The sequence below is a fragment of the Cervus elaphus genome, chromosome 10, assembly GCF_910594005.1.
Source record: "Cervus elaphus chromosome 10, mCerEla1.1, whole genome shotgun sequence".
In the NCBI taxonomy this organism is placed as follows: Eukaryota; Metazoa; Chordata; class Mammalia; order Artiodactyla; family Cervidae; genus Cervus; species Cervus elaphus.
In genome coordinates this window covers 48007485-48025109 of record NC_057824.1, presented here as the reverse complement: position 1 = coordinate 48025109, position 17625 = coordinate 48007485, and the positions used below count along the sequence as shown (strand labels likewise).

Sequence of the window (17625 nt, the reverse complement as noted above, 5' to 3'; positions counted from 1 at the left end):
TGGTTGGTCAAGTCACACGGCACGTGATATCTTTGTTCCCTGACCAGGGATTGAACCTGCCTACAGTGGAAGTGTGGTGTCCTAGCAACTGGACTGCCAGGGAAGTCCTTTCTGAGGGGGGTCAGCAAGCTGAGCTGACTTGAGCTGGAGCGCTCAACAGCCTGCCAATGCTGACGGCGGCTTTCAGGATAAGCGCAAGGCTCGAGTTGTCCCCCCAGACGTGTGTGGTGTTCTGCCCTCACCAGCTGTGAAGGGGGGATTGTCTGCAGGAGGAAACACCGGGGCGAAGGCTTTCCTCCACCACCAGTGTGGATATGCTCTAGCAAGGCAGGGAGGGGGCTGCATTGGTTCATGGCCGTGGAAGAGACGGCTTTTCAATTTTTTGAGAAATTTTAATTTTCGTTTTAGGAGCCACGCTGTGAGACTAGGTTCCTGCCACGTTAACTGAGTTCACCTAATTTGGCTCAGTGTCCCTCAGGGCCGCCCTGAGAGTGCTACTGCAAATAGAGCTGTGGGCAGAGAAGTGACCTTTATGCCTAAGGTCCCACAGCTCACATGACCCACGTGCTTCTGCTCAACGGGGAGAGGAAACAGCAGCCAGCACCCGGCAGGCACTGACCGAGCAAGACCTCAGTGCTGGGGGGTCCCTAGGGTAGGGACAGACACGTCTTGCCAACAGGGGAATAGAAATATGGGCAAGATGAGAAGAGGCTCACCAAGGCTCTTCAGAAAGAAGGGTAGCTCCTGAGAGGTGTTAGTATTGAGTTGGCAACAAAGTTCATTCAGGTTTTTCCATAAGATGCTATGGAAAACCCGGAATGAACAAATCCACCCTTGTTCCTTTAGTGTAACATCCCATTGTGAAGGGGCTTCCCAAGTGGCGCTAGTGGTAAAGAACCTGCCTGCCACTGCAGGAGATGTAAGAGATAAAGGTTTGATCCCTGGATTGGGAAGATCCTCTGGGGGAGGGCATGGCAACCCACTCCTGTATTCTTGCCTGGAGAAGCCCATGGACAGAGGAGCCTAGCGGGCTACAGTCCATTGGGTCACAAAGAGTTGGACACAGCTGAAGCTACTTAGCACACAGGCATGCCCATGGTGAATGCCTGAAATATGCTGAGATGATTTTTCACAGACAAAAGGTCTCTTGAGATGAAATGCTGTCTACTGCTGCATTTCTACCCAGTTGTAAGAGTTCTTTAATGCAGGTGTTTCTTAAAACTTTTTCATCTCAGGACCCCTTTACATCACTCTTTACAAAGTATAAGTTTCGAGGCTAGTTTATGTCAGAAACCAGAAACTGAGAAAACTCATTTGTTTAAAAATAATAGAAACCTATTATGTGTTAATGATATGTAACAATTTCATGAAAAGTAATTGCTTTCCAAAACAAAAAATAGAAGAGTAGCCTTATTTGATAGTTTTGCAGATCTCTTAGAAGTTGTTGGACTCTCATAGTTGGTCCTGCATTCAGTCTCTCGTGATAGATTTCACATGTGAAGTATTGGCAGAAGGAGGGGATGACCTTTCATCCCACTGATGAGTAGTTGGGAAAGAATGGCCCGGAAGAGCTGAGGTTAAGAAAGCTCTTCTAATGCAGGAGTTGAATGATGGTTAGGGACCAATGGTAGAGGCCCTCTTTCTCAGTGCATTCTAGAACTTAGAAAACTGGTGGTGGGAAGGAATTCAGTAAAGGTGATGGGCAGGAGGGTAATTGTAAAGGAGTGAAGCCTCCAGAGCAGGGTTTTCCATTCCTGCTTTAAATACAGCTTTGCAGGTGGAGTGGGGGGGGGGGGGGGGGGGAGGGACATCAGTTGGGACTTGGTGGCAAGGAGCCTTTTAGTGTAGCAAATAAGTTGCCTGGTGGAGGGAGTGTAGTTTCCCTCTGCTCTATTTATATGGAATGACCTCACGCTTTGGCCTCTGTGCCGGTCAGCGGAACGTATGTGTGTTGACTCAACACTCGTTGATCTGAGTGGCCAAGAACGGCAGCTCCCAACTGGGCACAGTTCTCAAAGCAAACTTGGAGAATCAGCCTTCTGAAAACTACCCGGGGTAACACTGTTCGTGATTTCTAACAGCTGACGAATCCTAGTGGTCTCCAGCCTAATCAGCAATAAAATGTGGTATACCAACTTAGTAATTAGCTGCTGGCTTGAACTTTCCAGTTCTCGTATGGGTGGCTGTGGTTGGATCTGAATGGCCACAAACCCTACCTCTGATTAGCCAGATACCTGTGGTCAGTGAAGAATTGTGAGAGTGGCTGGGTCACACCGACTGAGTCCTTAGTACCAGCCCGTTGGATTTTTGGTATTTCATCTGCATACTTGACCCACACCTGGCTTTATATTTTTAAATATAAAGGGGGAGGAAAAAAAAGTGCAAAGAGACAGTATGTTGCCCGTGAAACTTAAGAAAAAAATATTTGACTGGTCAGTAGTTTGGCAACATCAGGTAACACTTAGGTCTCTCCTGGCTGTTTCCCAGCCACCCATTTCCCTTCCCACAGGTAATGAACTCTCCCCTAATCTGGCTCAGTTGGAATCAGTTTGAGATGGAAGGATTTTTGCTGCTTTTGAGCTTTAAGTGACCTGTGGGTCATACAAGGTTCTGCCTCGTGATTTTCTTTTTTTGGCTGTACTGTGTAACTTTGGGGATCTTAGTTCCCTGACCAGAGGTTGAGCCTGGGACTCTTGACAGTTAAGAGTGCAGAGTCCTAGCCACTGGCCCACTGGAGAATTCCCTGCCTTGGGGTTTTTAAATGTGAAAGTTTTGGAACTGGTAGTCCCAGTAATTGCCTCTTGCATTAGATTTAACCCTGTTCAGAGGACAGCTAGGTGGTATCAGGGGACTTTGCCCTCAGCCTTTTATTTTGAAATATTTCAAACACAAAAATTGAACAGAACGGTGCAGTGATAACTAAATATCTACTGCTTTGTGACATTTGCTTTATATTTGTCTTGTGGAACCTTGAAAGTAATGACATTTCACTCCCTATGTTCTTATTTCTCCTAAAAAGCACATTCTCTTAGGATGATCCCATTGTCATCACACCTAAGAAAATCACAGTAATTTCCTGATATCAGCCCATATTCTGATCTCCCCAAAGCGTACCCAGAATGCCTCTGATAGCACTTTCTAACCACCCTCCTCTGATCTAATGAAACGGATCAATTGGAATTCATTATGAGGTTTCTGTAAAGCCTCTACTCCTTCCACTACTTTTGTAACACTGACTTTTCCAGAGACTGGGTCACTTGGTGGTCTCACAGAAGGGGCCAGATTCTGGTTTTGTCTGTTTGTTTCCTCCTGTGTCATTTTACTTGTTCCCGTCTCTGTTGGGGCACTTTTTTTTTTTTTGGTCTTGCATAAAGATTTTTCTTTGTTCCTCCATCTAGCCTTTTCATTGGTTCAGATGGAATAATTGAATTTGAATTGAATGGTGGCTGGCCCAGGGCTCTTCCTTCAGAATCAGGTGTTCTGAAGCAGCAGTCAGCACCAGCGGCTGTGTGACCAGAGTCGTTACCCAGGGGAACTGTCTTGTTTTCTGACTAGTCCTTTAGGTTAAGGCGTTTTGCCTCCTCACACCCATCTCCTTCCCTTGGATGAAAAAAAAAAACTAGGTAGGTGTCCACTCAGCCTTTGTGTCGACTCAGCAACCATTTACTCAGTTTGGTGAGTCCTGGTGCTCTGCAGCTCTTCTGCCCCTGTGCCTGGCCGAGGGAGCGGAATAGAGCAGCCCACCACATTCCCAGAGTTGTCAGGAACCCACAGTCATGTCTGAGAGGCTGCCTTCACACTGGATCTACCTTGGGAGAATGAATCTAGACTTGTTTTAACGCAGTCTCCACGATGGACAAATTACCTTACTGCTTACTGGCTCTTAGCCTCCTGAAGCCAGAATTGAGATGGGGAGTTTGGATGGTCCCTTCAGTTATCTAAAGCTTGACTGACAGCTCATTTGGGATTCCCTTATGAAAGCATATTGCCTTCCTAAAGCCCTTGCCTCTGAAAATATGGAGGTGTTATGGTTTATAGGTGGTTTTCCGTGCTCAGCTTTTTTTTCCCCCCCCTGCTCAGCTTTTAAAAAAACATTCCTTTTGGGGAAGGGAATGTCGTGGTCCTTCAGTGATGGTACTAGGTTGGAGAGGGTAGTGGGCAGACCAAGTGAAAAATATTCTCTTGACCCATTACATTCATTCAATACACAAAATAGATCTGGTAAATAGTGGCTGGGTAACACCTATACAGGGGGGAACAGCTTGTCGCTGACTGCAAGCACTGTGGGTGAATTCCTTTCCATTGTAATTTCCCTAAATGCTGTCCAGATCCTCAAAATCAGACACACACTTCATTACAGGGCTGGGCAAAGGCAAAAGGAGCAACGCCCGCCCGCCCCCCGCCCCGCCCCCATATTCTAAAGGTTAAGGATCTAAAATGTATTTAGCCCAGTGGTGACAGCGCCTTAACAACCGAGGTAAGAAAACAAAACGGCCTTGGCCCATCCCTCAGGGCTTCTGCACTCAAGAATGCACTAGGACTGGCCTGGCCGCCCCTGCCCCATTACTTGGTTTGCAGGGCCCTGGCGTTTGGAGGGCTCAGCATCCATCGGGGGCCCGACCCCACCTAGGGGCAGGCTTCTGTGGCTCCATCCTCTGCTGCCCCCCGCCGGGCGCTGCCCGTCTCTGCAGCCAAACCTGGGTGCGGCCAGGTTCGGCTTCCTTCAAGCCTTCGCGCGCCCCGGGCTGGGCCCAGACCCCGAGACGGCAGCAGGGCCCTGGAGCTCGGCCCGCCCCACCCCAGCTCCAACCCATCTGGAAGCACCATCCTCGGGCTTCTCTCGGGTCACCTATCCGCAAACACCTGGGCCCCGGGGGGCAGGATTTCGCTCCCTGCGTGTACCCGGGGCCTCAGTTATGCCTGGGCACACAGGCGCGCGTCGACACCGGCGATTCCCCGAGGGTGAGCCGCAAGACCCCGCGCGCCGGTCAGCCGTGTTTCCGGGGGCGCTGCCCCTGGAGTCCAAGGGGAACTTGACAACCCGGGATCGCGAAGGGGCCAGGCCAGGCCAGGCCAGGCCAGACTACCCCGGATGTGAGCAAGGGCGGAGACGGGGCAGCCTTCCAATCGCGGGCAGCAGGGAGAGCCAATCACAGCCAGCCTGCCCTGCTCGCCCAATGGTCGGCCTGTTGCTAGGGCTCTGCGCCGGGATCAGCCTAGCGGCTGCCCGAACCCATCAGCTCCGCCCGGGCTCTCGTCCCACCGCCGGGCCTTCCCAAGCCACACCCACCCCGCCTCCGTTCTCCGCCCTCCCCTCTCTCCTCCCCCGGTCTCCGCCCTCCTCGCGGGCCTTTGTCACCCGGAGTAACCTGGCCAGGCCTCTGTAGGGCATTACAACGCCTTATAGGGAGTTAGCGACCTCTGCGGGCCTTGTCCGTTGCCGCGATCGGTCGGCCGAAGGAGCTGGTTGGGAAGGGCGGGGTTCGGGCTCCCGCGGGGCCCGCGACCCAATGCCTGACCCTCAGAGTTCCCTTCTGGAAAAACGACGCAGCCTGTTAAGTGGGTTCGCCATGCTTTCTAACCTACGTGGATCTTGTTCTGGAACCAGCCCCTGGAGGTCTCCGTTATTTTCATATTGCAGAGAAAGCCGGGGGTCTCTCTGTACCACTTGCTTGCCTGACCCTCCCAGCAGTTGGCGGGACTCAAGGGGTTGGCCACCGAGTTCCATCACCTCACACGCAGGCCCCACGATCCAGAGGACGCGGAGGCCAGACTCTGCTTCCTCGGACATCAAGGCCTTCCACGGCCAGGCCCCAGCCCAGGTCTCTAGCGTTCCCTGCCGCTTGCAAAACCCTCTCCCACTCAACGCCCTTCTTTCCTCCACACTTCCGGGGTGGCCGCTCTGAGCGGTGGCCAGCCAGAGCTCTTCCCCCAACAAGCGGATGTCAGAAATGTTAAGAAGCTCAGACAACCCCAATCACCGCCCTTCTCATCTCCCAACCTAGAATTGTGTAATCTGAGGCTGGGAGGGAAGATGGGCTGCCTGAAGCAGAGTCAAATCTGGAGTGAGGAATTGAAGACCAACTTCGGTGTGGCTAGTGGCTGTTTAGAAAGGTGAGATTTCTGTTCCCAGCAACATCTGTCATTTTCCAGATGAAGGGATCTCAGTGATAGAAAGCTTAAGAGTTTAGGATTTGAACTCTCCCATCCTGTTCTAGTTGTGAGGCATAACTTCTCAAGTTCCTTAGTCCTTCAGAAGTCAGTTTCCATATCTGTAAAATGGAAGCCCAGTCCTAACTCCTAGACCACCAGAGAATTCCCTCCCAGTCTGTTCTTTTCTTTCTTGGAACTTTATGTTCCTGATTATAAATTGAATCTCCATTATCAATTGCTCCATTGGGTCTCTCCATCCATCCTCACATCATTTAAACTCCTTAAGTGTGTTTAGTCTTGAACGGAAATCTTCTCTAAAGGTTACTTTCTAAAGCTCAAGTCCCATTTCCTTCCATTTTGTAACAGAATTGAAAGAACAGTTACTATTTCCTCATATTTCCTTCAGCTTTTTTTTTTTTTTTTCCTTTCTTTTGGCTGAGATGCAAGCAAGCAGAATCTTAGTTCCCAGACCAGGGATAGAACCTGTGCCCCCTGCAGTGGAAGCACGGAGTCTTAAACCCCTGCACGACCAGGGAATTCCTCCCTCAACCTTTGACTTACAAAGATCACTGGTGATTTCACCCTGTAATAAGGGTGATCTCCCTATTAATGTCTTAATAAGGTCAAAGTTATCTTCCCATAATTCCCATGAGTGTTTCTTACTTGAAAATAAGTAACTAAAGGCTTCTGATGTATTGACTTCCCTGGTGGCTCAGCTGGTAAAGAATCCGCCTGCAATGTGGGAGACCTGGGTTCAATCCCTGGGTTGGGAAGATCCCCTGGAGAAGGGAATGGCTATCCACTCCAGTGTTCTCTGTTCGCAAAGAGTGGGACACAACTGAGCGACTTTCACTTCCCATGTATTAATTCATATAATCAACTTCATTTTGCAGAGGAAGAAGTGGATTTAGTAACTTGCCCGTTGTCCTACAGCTCGTAAGTGCCGTGGTGGGGATTTGAACCCAGTGTGACCAGTGGCCACAAGCGAAGCTGTAATCCTCTGCTGCCTCTCAGTGGCACAGGGTTGCTATGAGGGTTTAATAAGCTGAGGTGTGACTGGCAGCTAGCAGGTGCCCGGCACACTGCCATGGGCCGGTGTGATTCGTAACACGACACCTATGTGGCAAAGGAGCAGAAGGTGGAGTAGGCTCCCAGGCCCTGCAAAGGCTGACCGAGGAAGTGAGCTAGGTGCTCCAGGAGGGAGGCTTGAGCTGTTTCAGCGACTGAGGCCCAGAGCAGGGAACAGGACCAGAGGTATGGGGGGAGCAGGGCTAGGGGGTGTCAGTGTTTTCCAAGACTTGGGTTTTCTGCCCCCATTTCTGCTCTGGGCCTGGGCAGAGATTCCCGAAGGCTCTGGGGTGGGTGGTGTCAGGTATCTGGGGATCTCTGGGAGAGCACCAGGGGGCAGTCACTTACCATCCTAAGTGGGGTAAGGGTGGGGCGGGGAGAGGAGGGAGGCTGGAGAGGCCAAACCCAGGGCGTCCTGCAGGGGGCGTCTCAGGGCCTGCCCTGGCCCTGCTCCACCCTCTTCACAGATGGGGCCAAGACTTCCCTTCTGGAGTCAGTATGCCTGACACCCCAGAGGCCTGCTGTCTGCTTGGTGGGAGCCAGCTACTCTTCCAGAACCGTTCTGCCCCCCTCCCCTCGCCCAGCAACCCGGAGCCTTGGGGCTCCACCTAAGGGACTGGCCTTTGAGACCACTTACAGGGTTCAAACCTTTCAGGCTGGTCACGCCTAGAGAAGGGTTTTGGTTTTGTTCTCTTTTTTTTTGAGATCTTTAACAGGGCCACCAAGGGGATTGTGCAAGGACAGCTCAGCCTCCAGGGCCCAGAGAGGTGGGCAGGAGGCTCCAAAAGTGGGGGAGCTTGGTGATGGAGGTAGGGGTTCAGAGAAGTGGGAGAACTCCCAGAAAGGAGGGAGTTTCAGTGTGGGAGAAGGGGCTTGGTGCTGGGAGTGGGGTGTAGTGACGGAGTGGAGGATCAGAGAGGGACATGGACCTGGCAAGAAGGATGGGAGCTCAGGGGGGGCTAGGGGAGGGGGCTCAGGGACCACTCTGGTCATCCGTTCACCCGATGAAGTTCTCAATCCCCCTCTCCCGCTGTCTTCCCGGCCTCCACACAGCCTCAACACAGCCATCCCTAAAGGACTTTCCAAAGGACTTTCATGAACCCATCTGATGAGGGGGAATGAAAGGGGTTGTCTAGACCTGCTCCGAGGTCAGGGCCAAGACTGAAGGCCTTCCTCGTACTAGGTCCTCGTTGGTCCTGTTAGAAAGTCGTCCTTATACCCTTGGGCCCCCCTGGGAATTTGGCCTTCCTACCATTGTTAGGGAATCTTCAGTAGCTGCCAACCTTGGCCATTCTCCCTTGATTCCCAGCTCGCACAGAGCTGGCAATGCTGACAATCCAAACAGGAGGGGCCTCAGGAGCCACCCAGACCCCTCAGAATGGAAACTGAGCCCAGCTCAGGGCTGGAGCCCCCCAGGCCCTGCCTCCAAAAGGGACAGCTGACTCAGACTCAGACCTGGCCTCAGCTCAATGCATTTTCCTGAATGCAAAGCCATTCCTGCAACCTCTGCCAGTTCTTGAAACCTAGCAGGCTCTGCCCTATTCCTGGCAGGCTCTGCCCGGTTCAGCCCTGAGGTGGGGGTGAGGGTAGATTTCCTTCCACTGAGGTGGCCCCTGGACCACCAGGGCTGCATCTTGACCCAACCATTGCCACTTAGGCTGCGCAGGGAGGTGTTCTGGGCTGGTCTGCTCTGCAAGGCTAGAAGGAAGGGTGGGAGGGGGATATGAAACTGCAGGGACCTCTCCTTGGGCAGGTCAGTTTTCCCCAGAGTCCCCAGACATGACCTTTTTTCTCTGGGTTGGGAGTTGGGAGCCTGTTGGGAGTTGGGAGCCTGTCTGGGCACTTGACTTTCCCTTGCCCTCAGTCTGCCCTTCAGAAGAGACAGAGGTGGCTGGCAACTGGCCAGTGAGGCTCTTCTGCCTTCCACGCTCCTACCCAAGGCCATCCAGAGATTCTGTTATTGATCTGGAGTTGTTCCTTCTTAGCCAAACCTGGGACTCCTGGGATTTTTCATGCTTCCTGCTCTCCCAGCAGAGCTGTCTCATAAGTTGTTCGGTCGCTCATTTGGGTTCGACTCTTTGTGACCCCATGGACTAGAGCATGCCAGGCTTCCCTGTCCTTCACCATCTCCTGGAGCTTGCTCAAACTCATGTCCATTGAGTCGGTGATGCCATCCAACCATCTCATCCTCTGTGGTCCCCTTCTCCTCCTGCCTTCAGTCCTTCCCAGCTTCAGAGTTTTTTTTTTCCAATGAGTCGACTCTTCCAGTGAGTCAGACTTTTTCATGCTTCCAGCTCTCCCAGCAGAGGTGTCTCATGAGAGGCCTATGAGAATATGGTTCATCCTCAGGAGTCAGAGTTCAATGCATACGATGAAGTCAGAGTCACCTGGACAGGTGGAGGAGGGAGGGAAGAGTCAAAACTGCCCAGAGACTAAGAGGATCTTGCCATGGATGGCGTCATTCCTGCCTCTGGGCTCTTGTTCTTCAGGGCTGGAACCCAGGGACGTGGTAGATGGACAGATGGCACACACTTTGGGGTGTGGAGCGCACATTCCTGGAGGCTGCTTCTCTAGGAGAGCAGGCGTGAAGGCACGGCTTAGCCCCCATGTCGTCAGGGTCTGAGCTGCAGGGCCCAGTGCCAGAGTCTGACTGAGGCCCGCCCTGGCTCGCCCAGCTGCCCACAGCCATGCCGATCCTCCATCCCTGCTTTGATCCTAAGAGGTAACTCAGTCGCTGCTGAGCAAGTCCGGACCCGGGGCCAAGCCCTGGCTGCCGGGCTGTCCCAACCCCCAGGCTCCCCTGTGAGCATGTAGGGTTGGGTGCAGTGCAGGGGGGCAGCGGGGCCAGGGTAAGGCCAGCAGATTGTGATTTCGGCACGCGCAGCAGTAAACAGCAGCTTGAAGCAAAGACTTCATCTCCCAGACCCAGACTCCAAACCCCCGGACCACAGGAGCCAGCAGTTAGGGCTAGAGCCCCTAGTCCATGCCTGACTAGTCAGGAATGAATTCAGGCGAGGAGGCAGAAGGTAAAGAGTAAAGTAAAAAGTTTATTGAAAAGAAAAGGACATGCAGAAAGGCACTCGGGCAAGTTCAGAGAGTTGAGCCTTTGAAAAGTTTAAATCATTTATAAGGGGGCAGTTTTCCAGATCTCTGTCTTCCCTCAGGTCAGTCATCTTGCTTTGTCCTCCCCCCTACCCCCCCACGGTTAATTTGTCTTAGGACCCTCCCCTGGGGTGCGCACGCACCCATCAGCCAAGATGGATCTGGAAGTGAAGGCTTCTGGGAGGAGCAAGACTCATTATGGCCTGGAATTATCCTCAGACTTCTGACTCCAAGGAGCCTTTCTGCGCACATGTAGTGCCTCCCTTATCCTAAAAGAGGAGAAGAGGAGAACCCTTAATTCTTCACTCAGACAGGGTTTTGCCTCTCTTTGTCCTGGCCATGATTATTGCCTTGAGATGTTAACAAGCGACAAAGACTGGCTATTTACCTATTGTTACTTCCATTTCTGAGAGCAATCAGGAGGCTGATTGTAAATTCCTCAGTTGGAGCCCACTTATCTCCTGTCCCAGAAAATGCAAACAGAAGGGTGGCTGATTGTAAATGTCCAACCCGGAGCCCGTCTATCTCCCACCTCCATAGGACCTCTCCAGCCTGATCGCCGCCCCACCCTGGGCTCTCTGTCAACTTCCTGGCCAATCCCAGGCAGGGACTCCGGACCTACCCCACCCTCCTCTCCACGCTTCGCCTGGTTGCCCCTCTCCCATCACAAAGGTGGTCTGGCCATGCCCTTTGGACTCAGCCCCGTGGTTCTGTGCAGCCTTTCTCTGGGCAGTTTTTACTCCCCACCCCGCCCTCTCCGGGAGCAGTCTGTGCCTGGCAAACCCCCGGGGCTGATTCAGTAGCAGGGAAGATGAGAGCAGTTGGAAACAATTCTCTCCTCCAGCAGCCAAGGTCTGGGGGCTGCCTGACTTTGCAGACACAGGGAGGTCAGCAAGCCCCAGACAGGGTGTCATGGCAGTCAGGAGCTCAGGACTTCAGAGGTCCCCTCCTTTTCCCACCCCCCAGCACCTCCACATCTGGTCTGTCACCCCACCCTGCAGAGGCCTGATGCTGCCACCCCCTGGCCTGTGGCCCCCTTCCCCCCTCTCCTGGCAGGACCCGTGCCCACTGCATCTTAGCCTCACACTGCCCCCTGCCTCTCGGCAGGCCCCTCCCAACCATTCTCCTCTGAAATCTGGAACCCCATTTCTAAAGCAAGGATGCTTAAATCCTTTGATCAGCCTGCACTTGAGTGGCCTTGAATGCCCTCCAAGACGGTCCCCCCACTCCCCATCTCCCTCCCTTGCCCTGTCTGCTGGCAGCCCCTCCTGCAGTCTGACCTCACCAGCCTTCCAACCTTCACCCTTGCAATTCCCGCCTTACCTGTCACACAAGAGACACTTCCGGAAATCCCTCTTTCCCACTCCACTGAGACCCCCCGCCCACCGCCCCCGAGCTGTCCAGGCTCCTGTCTATGCTGTGCGTCACGAGTCTGTGTCCTCCACTTGCCCCCGTGGGCTCAAGCAGGGACTTGGACTGACCGGCTGGGTGCTGGGCCCAGAGAAGGCGCCAACAGGGAGGGCAGATTTCACAACTGGGAGGAGAGAGGAAAGAAGAGACCCAGGGATCACTGACCTGGAGCTGAGTGGCTTGCGCACCCCATGGGTCCCTAGGGGAGCTGGGGAGGGGTGAGCGGCAGCCTCAGGGGTTTGAGGTCTGAGAGGGAGCCTTTTTCGTTGGCCTGGAGCAGGGGCATTGCCCCCCAGACGCTCTTTGGCTGAGCAGAGGGGCCCGGATCCTAGCGGTCACTGAACCAAGGCCGGTGTCTGAGTCTGCAGCCCTGAAGGACATGGGAGGCCTTTAGAGAGAGACCCACTGGAAATCAGAGAAAGGCCTGGAGAGGTGGGAGGAGTCTCACCAGGTCTGTCAACACCCCAGAGCCAGTCTCTCCCAGTGGGGAACCCAGACCTGAGCCAGCCTGCCCAGAGGCGCTGCCGGGCCTACATTTTCTTCTTTTTGAAACATATTTATCTGTTTGTTTGGCTATGCCAGGTCTTGGTTGTGGTACGTGGGATCTTTAGTTGCAGCATGTGGGATCTAGTTCCCCTAACAGGGATTGAACCCAGGCCCCCTGCATTGGGAGCACAGAGTCTTAGCCACTGGACTGTTGCAGAAACCAGTACTTGAGAAGCCAAGCACCACACTCAGAGAGTTGGAGAACTCAGGTTTATTACGCCGGCAGGCCCAGAGGAGTTAACACTCCAAGCTCTGAGCCCCGAACAAAGGGGTTACAGAGTTTTTATAGACAAACTACAGTGGGCAACACTAGCTGCTAATAGGCTGGTTTAAACTAAGGGAGGGGGATGCCTGACCTTTACACAGACAGGCATGATGAAGCAGGTTTGCAGGGGCTGAGCAATTGCAGAGAGCAGGACAAGAGTGAGGGAGATAAGCTCCAGCTCCTAGTATTGCAAGTCCCCACTTTCTGAGACTACGTGACCTACGTGATCCAGACTTTGCAAGGAGCCCAGCTGAGTTACAGAGGCAGAAGGAGCAGGAGGTTAGGTAAAATTTTAACTTTTCCTCTTCATTCCCCCCTCTTGATGCTTCTATCACTCGTGTAGAAAGCATCATCTCATGTTTTGGTAGGACACTCAAAGCTCCGCATCATTTAGGGGGCTATATTGAGCTATTACCATTTGCGACTTTATGGATTCAATCCAAGAGGTTATGAACTGGGTAATTGCATCGAGAATACAAGGGCCGAACAAGAGCGCTGCAAAGGGCATGATGAAAACACCTATTAAAGAGAGAAGCCACGATGCCCCACTCCAGATATTGCTCTAATTACCCCAGGAATTAGCTAGTTTTTCTCTCCTGTTTATGATTTGTTCCCTTAGCTGTTGGGCCATGTCCCTGACTATTTCTGATTGGTTTACATAAAAGCAACATTCTTCCTTCAAGAACAGGCAGAGTCCTCCCTTTTCAGCTGTCAGGAGGTCTGCTGCTGCTGCTGCTAAGTCGCTTCAGTCGTGTCCAACTCTGTGCGATCACACAGACGGCAGCCCACCAGACTCCGCTGTCCCTGGGATTCTCCAGGCAAGAACTCTGGAGTGGGTTGCCATTTCCTTCTCCAGTGCATGTAAGTGAAAAGTGAAAGTGAAGTCGCTCAGTCGTGTCCAACTCTTAGCGACCCCATGGACTGCAGCCTACCAGGTTCCTCCGTCCATGGGATTTTCCAGGCAAGAGTACTGGAGTGGGGCGCCATTGCCTTCTCCGTCAGTAGGTCTAGCCCTCTCCTATTCTGTAAAACCACCTCAGCCAGGGAGTCTAGTTGGTCCTGTAACGAAAAGCACAGCAATAATACCAATTAGGGATCGAGGCCAGGGTTGACAGTGAAAATCCATCGATATTTTGATAGCCGGATCCTCAAGCTTCCGCCGTGCATTGACCAGCCAGCTGCCAGTGTGTGGCTGCAGCAAGGCTGAAGAATCCTCAAGCTTCTGCTGAGCATTGACTAGTCAGCTTCCCGAGTGACTAGAGCAGGGCTCAGTGTCCTTCCTGGTTGAGGGCCATTGTCTTTGGAACCGGACCTTGAGGAGGTTTTTGGGGTCCTGAACTGCTTTCCAAGTGTCCTCATCACAGAAAGCACCTGCCTTCCTGACTCGGGTGCGGTGGAGCCAAGGGATGACACCTATAACTTTAACGGCAGTAGGGGTTGCCAGAACGACGGTGTGAGGGCCTGTCCAAACTGGCCGAAGTGGTTTGTTTGTTTTTTCTCATCTTTAACCCATACCTCATTTCCTGGCTGATAGGGATGAACCTGATTGACCAAATGAATGGGTGTCTTTTCTAAGCTTTCTTGGGCGATAAGGCAGAAGACTTTTTCAGGGCCTGGAGGTGTCGGGACATCTCCAGGTCAGCTAGTTGTTGGTGGTCTCCCTTGAGCTTTTTGTCACTGGCGGTGGTCTTCCATATAAGATCTCAAAGGGCGAATAGCCTGAGGATCTCAGGGTGCATTTACAGAAGGAGATGAGAGTCTACAGAATGACAAGGCTGCTTGTTCTAGCACTGTCTGGGTGATGGCCAGGGGATATTCTTGTCATACTACTACTTGCAGAAACTTAACAAGAAAGTTTAAGATATACGGCCCAAAGATTAATAGAAGTAGGAAAGCTGCTGGGGGTGCTTAGTCAGGAGAACCAGATCCAGACACTGGCTTCTGACATTAGTGTTTCTCTAGGTATGAGAAGATGCAAGAATTTGGACTCATAAAAATCTTTACCTGACAACATCTGACCATCTGAAGGCCTGTTTTTCCAGGGTTTTCCCAGAGCACAGAGTGTCTTATTTTTTGTCTCCACCCTGAACTCCTTTCAAGAGGGTGTTGAAGGTCAGCATCTTATAGTGGTCACGATTTAATCTTTGTAGAGGCAGCTGGCAAGGGCCAGCTTCCAGTCAGCAGGGCCCCTTCAGAGCCACATATTTGACGATGTTTTGGGGGCATTTCATAGTCATTGTGTCCCACGGTGCTGGGAAGGCTCATTCCCAGGTCTAACAAAGATTCCCTTGACAGGCCACTCAATGTGTTGTCAGTAGACCAGGTCTTGTAAGTAGCAAAAGTCTCTGGACCATACTTGTCTTACTAGCCTCTTGGTCCAGGAAAATATTTCCTCTTGTTGCTTCTTCCCGTATCTAGAGTTGCATTATTACAATTATTGATCTCATATGGATCTGCATATCAGCATTTTATTGCAGGCTCAGTCACACATTTGGTAACATAAGAAATAATTTTCTGAAACAAGCTACATAGAAAATAATATAGCTAGCAGTTATTAGTAAGCTCACGGGCAAGAATTTAAGTCAAGAACTTTCATTGGGTATAGCCCGGTATACCCGAGGTCATCTGACTCAGTTAAATGATTATAGCCAAGTGTTAATCTCCTGGTTGTACATCATGGAGCATCTGACCTTTATCCAAAGACTGGTTACTGACTTAAGCTTTAGAAACAATCTTAGAGTGTCCTCTTTAATAACTTGATTAAACCTTTTAGCAATATAACAAGGAACTATCTCAGAAGTGAGTCTTGGTAAGCATGGGCCTTAATTAACAAAACTAGAATTTAAAATTCGGTGAAACATAGTTTTTTCTTTTTTTGGAGAGCTCATTGTGAGGGCAGTAATACTAGAGCCAGGGAAGGCTTAATCCCATCAAATAGAAATGAGGTCTGTCAGGGAGCTGGGAAAAGCCAAGGGGCCGTCTTGGATTTCCCATAGCTCTGGCTGTTTGGCTTTTAGCTGTTGTTTATCCATTTTTAATTTCCTGATTTAGGAGCAGACTATTGCCATGTTTTAAGGACATCAAGATAGCAAAAGTCTAACCATGAGGAGTTATTTTCTTGTAGAAGTAGAATGAATTTTGTCTGCATGTACCATAATTTTAAATAATGCTTATTTACTTTAGCAAAGTAACAAAAAGATTTTAAAAACAAATATAAATCACTTAAAGGCAAAGGAATGCATAATCTGTTATCAAAAGCTGCACTCTAAGAAAACTTTGTTCTCTAAACAGAGAGAAGACCAAATTCCAGTCTGGTACCAGCTTACTGTTAATAACAAAATTTGTTTATCTGCTTAATCTTAGAAAGTCTTCTCCAAAATCTTGAAGAACTAGCAGTATTTTTCTAAAGGCATGAGAGTGAAACTATAGAAGGCATGTTTAGAATCTGATTCTATTGCAGTTGATAAAGAAACCTTGTCATAACACTTTAATATGATAACTAGAATTATAACTGACTATATTTTATCAGGGCATATCAGATCTATATGAATTTCACATAATTTTAGGATATCTATATTAGTAACATCAACCATACAGTATAACCTGAAAAGATTTTTCACCCCTTTAACAGTACTTCCCATGTAATTTAACATGTCCAGTGAGCCCAGGCAGCTTAATAGCTCTTTGGGATGTCTCAGGGGCTCTCTGAAGCATCCCCAAGTTAGCTAGAAGTCAAGTTATTTAGGAAGTTTTGTCAATAAATGTCAAAAAGGTTTATAACACTCAGTCAGGTAGGATCATATAAATTACTGTGAAATAATAGTTATTTACTTAGCCAAAGTTAACAAAACATTTCAAAGGTAAATATAGAACAGATCAGTTAAGAGGTAAAGAAACTTAAATCTATTATTAAAAGTAATTCAACATCTGAAGAAAGTATGTCCTCTTAACAGAGAGAAAGGCCAAATTCAAGTTTTGCACCAGCTTACTTTAAACTCATTTAGGTAAACTTAATTAAATTTATTTTAAACTTAGTCAGTCCTAACTATGCACAAAACTTTTTTAGGGTCCACTTTCCACAAACCTTTTAATCACTTTCTGTAACAGCCATATGTAAGTCAGACCGACTTTCCTTTTCCTTTATAAAATGTAATTTTATTTCTTTTTTTTTTGTAATTTTATTTCTTATACCTTTTTTATTAAAAGCATACATACTACATCCTTATTAGACTAGCAAACAAACATTAATACTAGATATTTAATATTGAATATTTCCCAGTTCACATGAATCTGAAATTTATTTAGGTTAATTTTTCTTGTATTTAGAATTGTTTGATTTGTAAACATTTACTTTTCTTTAGGCCAATTAAATTAGAACTCATTTACAACTTCAACAATATTATCAGAAAAAAACAAAAGACATACACTGAGACATACATAAATCCATACAGACAGAGAGACAGAGATCTTATAGTTTTTTGTTTGAGATTTAAAATATCTCTTTGACTCCTTTTTTTTTTTTCTTTGCTTGAAGTTCTAATTTGCCCAAGTCTGAGGTCTCAGGCAAAGTGGGCTGTGTATTTCAAGGACATGGAAAGGGTTAACTTCAAGCTTTTTCCTAGGCAGGCCTTTTAACAAGTTAGCTATTTTTAATTGCATATGCAAAAAGAATTGGTTTTGCAGTTTCCAAAAAGAAAAATTTCTCTTGCTCTGTTCAGTCAGCAATCATGCACTCAATCATTCAGAGGCTATCACAATGCCTTCCTTCTCCCGAGTCAGGTCGGGGCTCGGCCGTCCCGAGGGTCGGTCAGAACACAGAACACCGGAACCCAGAATACTGTCAAGTGAAGTGGCATGCCTCCTTGTTGGTTTCGGGGTTCCTTCGCTCCAGCCAGGCCGAGCCACCAGTCCGGCAGCTCAAGGGGCTGACGTGCTTGGAATCTCGCTGGGGCCTCCAGAAATGTTGCAGAAACCAGTACTCGAGAAACCAAGCACCATACTCTCGGAGAGTTGGAGAACTCAGGTTTATTACGCCAGCGGGCCCAGAGGAGTTAACACTCCAAGCTCTGAGCCCCGAACAA

The 17625-nt window shown here is 49.8% G+C and overlaps 1 long non-coding RNA gene across 1 annotated transcript; it reads right to left on the bottom strand.

Annotated features, from left to right (window-relative positions):
• Positions 1–10292: 10292 nt before the first annotated feature.
• LOC122702109 lies at positions 10293–11777 on the bottom strand. The gene is made up of 3 exons (XR_006343185.1): positions 11647–11777; positions 10712–10784; positions 10293–10592 (listed from the first exon to the last, which is right to left on the bottom strand). It is a non-coding gene; the product is annotated as an uncharacterized LOC122702109 (long non-coding RNA).
• Positions 11778–17625: the final 5848 nt, after the last annotated feature.